This window comes from Neofelis nebulosa, chromosome 9 (assembly GCF_028018385.1).
Source record: "Neofelis nebulosa isolate mNeoNeb1 chromosome 9, mNeoNeb1.pri, whole genome shotgun sequence".
Taxonomy (NCBI): Eukaryota; Metazoa; Chordata; class Mammalia; order Carnivora; family Felidae; genus Neofelis; species Neofelis nebulosa.
The window spans coordinates 27,002,636-27,011,027 of record NC_080790.1 but is presented as its reverse complement, the minus strand read 5'-3'; the positions used below and the strand labels follow the sequence as shown (position 1 = coordinate 27,011,027).

At 40.2% G+C, this 8,392-nt stretch overlaps 1 pseudogene; it reads left to right on the top strand.

Moving 5' to 3' along the window:
* The first annotated feature begins 1,316 nt into the window (after positions 1-1,316).
* On the top strand, positions 1,317-2,566 carry LOC131486176 (large ribosomal subunit protein uL11m-like; annotated as a pseudogene).
* Positions 2,567-8,392: the final 5,826 nt, after the last annotated feature.

Sequence of the window (8,392 nt, the reverse complement as noted above, 5' to 3'; positions counted from 1 at the left end):
CCAGCCCACCAACACAAATGAACAGATCTATGAAAATCTTGTTTCCCCAAGTTGTCTATGTCTCCAGTTGGCTTACTAAAGAGCCACAGTCTAATGTGAAATCAATACCATCTGAAATGAAGCAACTTCCTGGCTTTCGACAATTTTAGGCTGTGTCTATTTCCATGTGTACCCATTTGTTTAAATTAGGTTGTTTTGTTTTTAAATTTGGGCTTAGTAAAGCAATCTGATAGCCTTGTTGATGGTCTTAGGTCTCAATTAATGCTGATTTGCCTTTTCCAACTGCCAACTAGTTATTGACTTTACGCTTTTAACAAATGAGAGTTTTTCAAAGGGTTCCTGGGGACTCCTGCATCAGAACCATCTGGAGGATTTTTTAGTACCCTAGATATTGTCTGGTGTCTGATGGCATTTCTTTTTTTTTTTTTTTTTTAATTTTTTTAACGTTTATTTATTTTTGAGACAGAGAGAGACAGAGCATGAATGGGGGAGGGTCAGAGAGACAGGGAGACACAGAATCTGAAACAGGCTCCAGGCTCTGAGCTGTCAGCACAGAGCCCGATGCGGGGCTCGAACTCACGGACCGCAAGATCATGACCTGAGCCGAAGTCGGACGCTTAACCGACTGAGCCACCCAGGCGCCCTTCTGATGGCATTTCTTAGGAATATGAATTTTAACAAGTTCCCTGGATGACTTAAGATTGTTTAACAACCACTGCAATGTAGACAATTATGAAAGACTGATGCTCTTTCCAAGGGAAAATTTATATCTACATCTACATCTATATCTGTGTATTTAATTCTTTAAAGCTAGTGAATAGTGAAGAGCTGTGGACACAACGAAGGGTAAAAGAATAAAATTGCTCAGAATACGGGACACAGGGGCAAAAAGCATTGGAGAATTTGAAGATAGGTCAATATAAATGATCCAAAGAGAAGCACAGAGAAATTTTAAAAATATTAAAAACAAAAATATTAGAAACTCAGGGGACTATATCAAATAGTCTTACATGCATAGAATTGGAGTCCCAGAAAGCAAGGAGAGAGAAAACTGGGCAAAAGAAATATTTGATGATAAAACAGTTAGGAATTTTCTAAACTGATAAAAGACATGAAACCGCATATGCAAGAAACTCACCAAACTGCAAACAGGATGAATAGAAAGAAGATTGCTCCCAGGCACATTACAGTCACTGAAAATCAAAGATAGAAGACAAATTCTTTAAAAATAGCCAAAGGGGAATCCAGGGTGGCAGTGCCGAAGTTGCTGCTCTTAACTACTGCTTCAAAGTGAGCTAAGGACCGAACCCCTCATCATGTTGAAGCCGAGCTGGGCCACTCAGGCCCTCAGGAAGCCTAAGGCCAGCAGCATGATTCAGACTATCATGTGGGCAGCCCAGCCATGTCCAGGTGCCCGGGAGGCCCCATCCTAAGTGAGCAAGGCGTCTTCATCAACCAGTTCTGCAAGAAGTTCAATGAGAAAGCAAAGGGCATCAGGGCACCTGGGTGGCTGAGTCACTTAAAAATCTGACTTAGCTCAGGTCATGATCTCACAGCTTGTGGGTTCAAGCCCCACGCTGGGCTCTGTGCTGACAGCTCGGAGTCTAGAACCTGCTTCAGATTCTGTGTCTCCCTCTCTGCTCCTCCCCCACTCACACTGTGTCTCACTCTCCTTCAAAAATAAATAAACATTAGGGGTACCTGGGTGGCTCAGTCTGTTAAACATCTGACTTCGGCTCAGGTCATGATCTCGCAGTCTGTGGGTTCGAGCCCCGCATTGGGCTCTGTGCTGAAAGCTCAGAGCCTGGAGCCTGCTTCCGATTCTGTGTCTCCCTCTCTCTCTGTCCCTCCCCTGCTCATGCTCTGTCTCTCTCTGTCGCAAAAATAAATAAAAACATTAAAAAAAATTTTTTTTTTATAAATAAATAAATAAACATTAAAAAAAAAGAAGAAGAAGAAGACAAAGGACATCAAAGAAGGCATTCCTGGGACACCTAAGTGGCTTAGTTGGTTGAGCATCGGACTTCGGCTCAAGTCATGATCTCACAGTTTGTGAGTTCAAGCCCTGCATCAGGCTCTGCGCTGTCAGCACAAATATTCTGTCTCCCTCTCTCTCTGCCCCTTCCCTGCTCATGCTCACTCTCTCTCTCTCTTTCTGAAAAACAAATAAACATTAAAAAAAGAAGAAGATATTCCTTTGCCCACCAAGAGCTTTGTGAAGCCTGACAGGACGTGTGAAATCAAAATTGGATAACTCACTGTTTCCTATTTTCTGAAGGCAGCTGCTAGGATTGAGAAGGGGGGCCTGGCAGACAGGGAAGAAGGTGCCAGGCTTGGTGTATGTGTATGAGATCGCCTGAGTTAAAGCACAGGATGATGCCTTTGCCTTGCAGGATGTGCCCCTGTTGTCTATTGTTCACTGGCTCTTCCCATTCCCTGGGCCTTCGTGTGGCAAAGGACCTCAGTTCAGGAGAGTTGGCAGCTTTCCAGAAGAAGTGGGCCACATTCCTGGCTGCTCAGAAAGCAGCAGATTTTGGCAGCTCAAGTGGAAACTGCCAAGAAGTGACCCCTGCCCCTCACACTCCAGGATTTTGAAGGAAGAAGCTAGAAAGGAAGCCAGTTGGAAAAGCTGTGCCAAAGGGGAGGAAGGGAGGTAACACTGACCTGATTATTATTTCCCTGACTTTAAATTATATATTTTTACATGTATGGCAATATCAAGGGATCAGGCCTCTGTCATACCCCCTCCCCAAAAAAAGCCAGAGGAGAAAAAGAGACACTTTATTTGGGTGGGGGAATTGGGAGGAGAAACACAGATGACAACTGACTTACACACAGAAATAATAGAATCTGGAAGATAATGGAATACCACTGTTAAAGTGGCAAATGAAAAAAATAACAAATAAAATGATTACAAATAACAAAAAAAGCAAATAATAAATAACAAAAACAATTTTTAATATCAACCTAGAATTATACATCCTATGAAAATATACTTCAGAAAAAGGGAGGAAATAAAGACATTTTCAAACAAACAAGATCTGACAGAATGTGTTATTAACAGATCTTACGTATTATAAATGGGCCATTTTGTTTACATCACTACAGTAACTAGAGATTTTTGTGAATTAAAGGGAAGTTATGCCAGATGGAAGCCTGAATCTACAGGAAGGAATGGAAAGTACTGGAAAAAAGTAAACATGTGGGTAAATAGAAAAGACTATCTTTCATTTTTTGAATCTTTAAAAGATGTTTGAATGTTTAGATAAAAATAATAGCAAGCCTTGTGGGATTTATATGTAAAACACATTAAAAAAATGGTGCTAAGGAACAAAGGGGTAAAATGGAATAAAAGTGTTTTAGGGGTATGACTTCATCCATGAAGTGCCATAATATTTATTTAATATAGACAAGGATATATTAAAGTTGCATATTGAGGTCACTAGAGCCACCATTCAAAAAATAATAAAGGCATAGCTAAGAGCTAGTAGAGGGGATAAAATATTATTATAAAAATAATAATCAGTCTAAGAGAAGGCAAGAAAGAAGAAATAAGGAATATGTGAGACAAATAGAAAGATGACTTATCTCTGCTGATGTGAACTTTGATCACCTGGCTGGGGTCGTGTTTGTCAGGTTTCTGCACTACAAGCTTACTCTCTTCTTCCCACATTCCATCCTGGACTCTTTGAAAGGAAGTCACCATATGTACTCCACACTTAAGGGGTAAGGAGTTATGTTCCATCTCCTTGAGTGTGGAGTATCCACACAAATTATTTTGAATTCTTCTGCAGGGAAAATTTGTCTCTTTTCCCCCATTTATTTTTCAATCATTTATTCATATTAGTATGGATTCATAGGTATTTATTTACACTTTAGGTTATAATCTGATACTAAGATTTGTTTTATTGTTAATATTGTTCTAGCTTTGGTCACTGGGAGCCTTTTCAATTGGTTCCTGGCTCCCTTTAACATACCCCTCACCTTTTTTTGTTCGTTTGTTGGTTTTAGCACTCCCTTATTTTCTGACACTATAGACCCCTCTTCTATATTACCTGCCCAGGGCTAGAAGCCTTCCAAGGATCCATGGTTCCTTCCATTGGAGAAAGGTTATAGAAACCAAGATCTGGGTGGTGGGTGTGCTTGTTGCTATTGGGATGTTGTTGCTTCTAAGCCCTCTCAGCTGACAGAGCAAGGAAATGTATGTGGCATGCAGTATACTAGCCAGTGTATTTATACACAGCTGCAAATTTTCTACATGTAATCCATGTGTGCCTGTATTAAGCTAAACATGAATTCATACTGATGTCTCCAATTCTCATCCAGTATCACATGGATCATTCTAACCTTGCCTCCTTAAAAGCACCTCTTTTAAAATGTCATTTCCTCTTCTGGTCCCTTCCTCCATCTTTCCCCTAAATTATTCCATTTAGAGGTATTTTACCTTATACAGTTGCTCAATAAAGTCACTCTCTAGCCCTGAAAAGTCTGCTTAGACATTTAACATGTGGGAGATCTACACAGCAATACATCCAACAAGTGCTGTGTAAGCTTTTGGCTCTACCATTTGCTTTCTGAGTAAGTCTTTAGAGGTGTAATTTAATTGCTCGGTACCTCTAGTTGTCTGACCTATAAAAGGGCATAATATTTGACCTGTTCTCTCAGTAATTTGTTGTGAGGACCAAATATATAATGGGGAAAAATTACTTTATAAAATAAAAAGCACTGAGAACAGACATAGAATTAGAGTGACTTTGGCCAAGCTCCTAACACCATACCTGACACCATGAGGAAGAAACAGGCACCATCTTATTTAATCCTCAAAATGGGATACCTTTTATCATCCCCATTTTACTAATAAGGAAACTGAAAAAATTAAGAACTTAGTAGTGGTAGTGATAATAAATAGTTAGCACTTCCTGAGGACTACTGTTCCAAGTGCTTTACATGTATTAATTCATTCCATCTTTTTAAAAAAATTGTTTATTTATTTATTTATTTATTTTGAGAGAGAGAGAGTGTGTGCTGGGGGTAGGAGCAGAGAGAGACAGAGAATCCCAAGCAGGCTCCGCACCACCAGCATGGAGCCCAACACAGGGCTTGAATTCATGAACTGAGATTTTGACCCGAGCCGAAATCAAGAGTCGGACAACAACTCAGTTAACCATACGAGCTACCCAGCCATCCCTAATTCATTTAATCTTCACAATAACCTGAGAAAGCAATTTTCTATTAGCCACATTTTACAGAAGAAGAAACTGAAGCCCAGAAAGGATTCCACAGCTAGTAACTTACAGGGTTGACATTCGAACGCAGTTCTTTCTCTCTCTCTCTCTCCCTCTCCCACTTTTTTCCAGGTGTCTCTTAACTAGCAAATGAAAATGCCTCTACCATTGCTCATTCTTTTGACAAAAATCTGAGAACCTACTATGTGCTGTTCATTGGCTTAGGCACTGCTGATCCAGTACTAAATAACACAAAACCCAGGCTCTTATGATGCTTCTATTACACAAATATAAGGCAATGTTATTGTGTGAACATGCAAAAAATTATGTTTCTACTTAGAGTAGCCTCGTTTGTTTATGGTCACTTTTGAGAAGACATTTTGTCCTCAAGGCTTTATGCTAATAGTATTGTATGGAGCACAGTATGGTTTTTACTTGGTTTGCTGTCTTATCTCAGAAGTCAGGAAACGGTGACTGCAGGTGGTGACTGCAGGTGACTCCTCAAGAACTGGAGTTGTTCTATTCACAATTACACGTCTCTTTCTTACTTTTACAGCACCTTTCAGCCTTTTCAACCTCAAATGTCCTCAGTGGCACTGCTTTTAGCACCTCCTCACTGAGAAGAGTTGGTCTCCAGGACTCCCTCATCAATACATACTTGTCCAGGGGTGCCTGGGTGGCTCCGTTGGTTAAGCCTCTGACTCTTGACCTCAGCTCAGGTCATGATCTCATAATGGTGAAATTGGGCTCCACGCTGGGCTTGGAACCTGCTTCCGACTCTTTCCCTCTCCCTCTCCCTCTGCTCCTCCCCTTGCTCACATGTGTGTGTGTGTGTGTGTGTGTGTGTGTGTGTGTGTGTGTGCTGTCTGTCAAAAAAAAAATCCATCAATAAAAGAAAAAGAAGTTTTAAAATATATATTAATATATTTAACATAATATATAAATATTTAATATATAAATATATATTTATATATACATATATATTTATCCAGCCAAGGCTGCAGCTAAACATAACACAAGACTCTGTTGTGACTGGATGTGATGCTCAGAACTGCTGCTGGATGAAGCCAACACAGAAATGGGGAAATCCAGAAAGCCACAGAGAAGTGGGGCCAGCGCCCCTGTGTACATTCGGTGGAGCTTGCCTAGTTTAGGGCTTGTTATGCAGAGCATGAATCCCCTCAGGGCTACGCTGTCCTCAGTTGGGTCTGTGGTTACTTGCAGCTAAAAGCATCCTCACCAAGACAGCATCGCAAAGGCCTCTTTGTTATTAAGAACTTGTATGCCTGGGAATCTTCGCTATAAACCACCCCATTTCCCAGAGGTACTAGCCAAGGAATTCTCCCACAAACCAATGAAATTCTCAGTCTTTGTGGTCAAATGCCCTCTGTCTGCCCTCTTCTTTTCCTTAGCTTTATTCCCTTAGACAACTACTCAAAGACACTTGGTACATTGAAATCACTCTAGCATTACCAAAAGCTATGTGATGCTGATTGGAGACACTTGAAGAGAAATAATGCTTTGAACCAAAGCATGTTTCCTAGTGTTATTGAACAACACAAAAATAGGACCTACATAGCCATATACCCCCACTGTGTTATTCATCGTGTGGCAGCTTTGGTGAGTGCCAAAGTGCTTTTGGGGGCCTCCTGAGTGCGTCTTTCCTTCCCATTCCTTTCCTTGATTGCATTCAAAAGAACTAAAAACAAACAAGGCATTTAATTACTAAGGGTTATTCATTATTTTGTTCAAAGCCTAAAAGCTTGAAAGAGTCAGAACAATTCATTTTCTGAATTCACTCATCACAGTTTCCAAAACTGCCAATGTGAGCCAATCTTTATAGTACTTGTGGAGAATGTTCTTTCACGGTAGTGAAAGAGCCGTAGTACCCTTGGACCAGTGTCATGAGATGAGCCTGTAGGCTGGGTCCAACAATTAAGTCTTTTTCAAAAGATGTGCAGATAAGACTGCTTGGGAGTTTGGAAGCAACTTTACTCTAGGAAGGCGGGTCGGTTCCAAATTAGCATAATGTTGAAATTTCCTTTGCCTACAAGAGAAAGATGATGTCCCTTGCTTTGTCAATTCCATAAATTGTATTTATTCACTTTTGTCATAGTAGGTCCAGAAAAGTACAGAGAATAATAGAACCAGCAGTTATAAAATAACTATACTGATTTAACAAATGTAATATTTTGCCATATTTGGGTCATATATCAATATAATGATGGGTATCTCTATTTGACCCATGGAATAAATTGTTAAGTTAAACCAACAGTCCCATTTCTATTTCTCTCTTTAAGGAACACTTAAAAATAAACCTTTCACTTCTGAGCCTTTTGCAATCATGATTTCAAAACAGAAGAGGCAGGTTCCAGAAAAGACTGTAAATATTTCCAATAGGACTTCAGTGAGCTTTGCTGCTGCCTGGAGGTGGGCTATGGCTGGCAAGGGAGTCTGTGTGAACATTAATATAGGACACTGAGGAAAGATAAATGTCCTGTAAGCAGGAGAATGGCTAGATCTGAAGGTCATGAGCTTTAGGGAGATGGAATATCTAAAGTCACTTTTCCTTTATTGATTTCCTTTAATGCAAACATATTCTGAGACTTCATTTTATAAATGTCTTCATTTAAAATAAAATCAGGGGCGCCTGGGTGGCGCAGTCGGTTAAGCGTCCGACTTCAGCCAGGTCACGATCTCGCGGTCCGTGAGTTCAAGCCCCGCGTCAGGCTCTGGGCTGATGGCTCGGAGCCTGGAGCCTGTTTCCGATTCTGTGTCTCCCTCTCTCTCTGACCCTCCCCCGTTCATGCTCTGTCTCTCTCTGTCCCAAAAAAAAAAAAATAAATAAATAAAAAATAAAAAATAAAAAATAAAAAAAAAAAAAAAAATCAATATGCAATTTGAATTGCAGAAGTTTAGAAACTACGTTCCTATCTGTCCCCCTATTTAGTTAACACACACTGTCACATCTAACCATTATGGGGCTTGAATGACTTTCCTTTCCTCCAAATAAGAACAAAATAAAGTTTCCCCTCAGCTCCCATGCCAGCCATATTGTCCTGGAATTTCTTTTTAGAGCGTTTACAGATTTTTGTAGCTTTTCCCTGGTTTACAACCCTCTTAGAATAAAAACAGAGTTCAAAACAGGGTTAAACACAATATGTTGA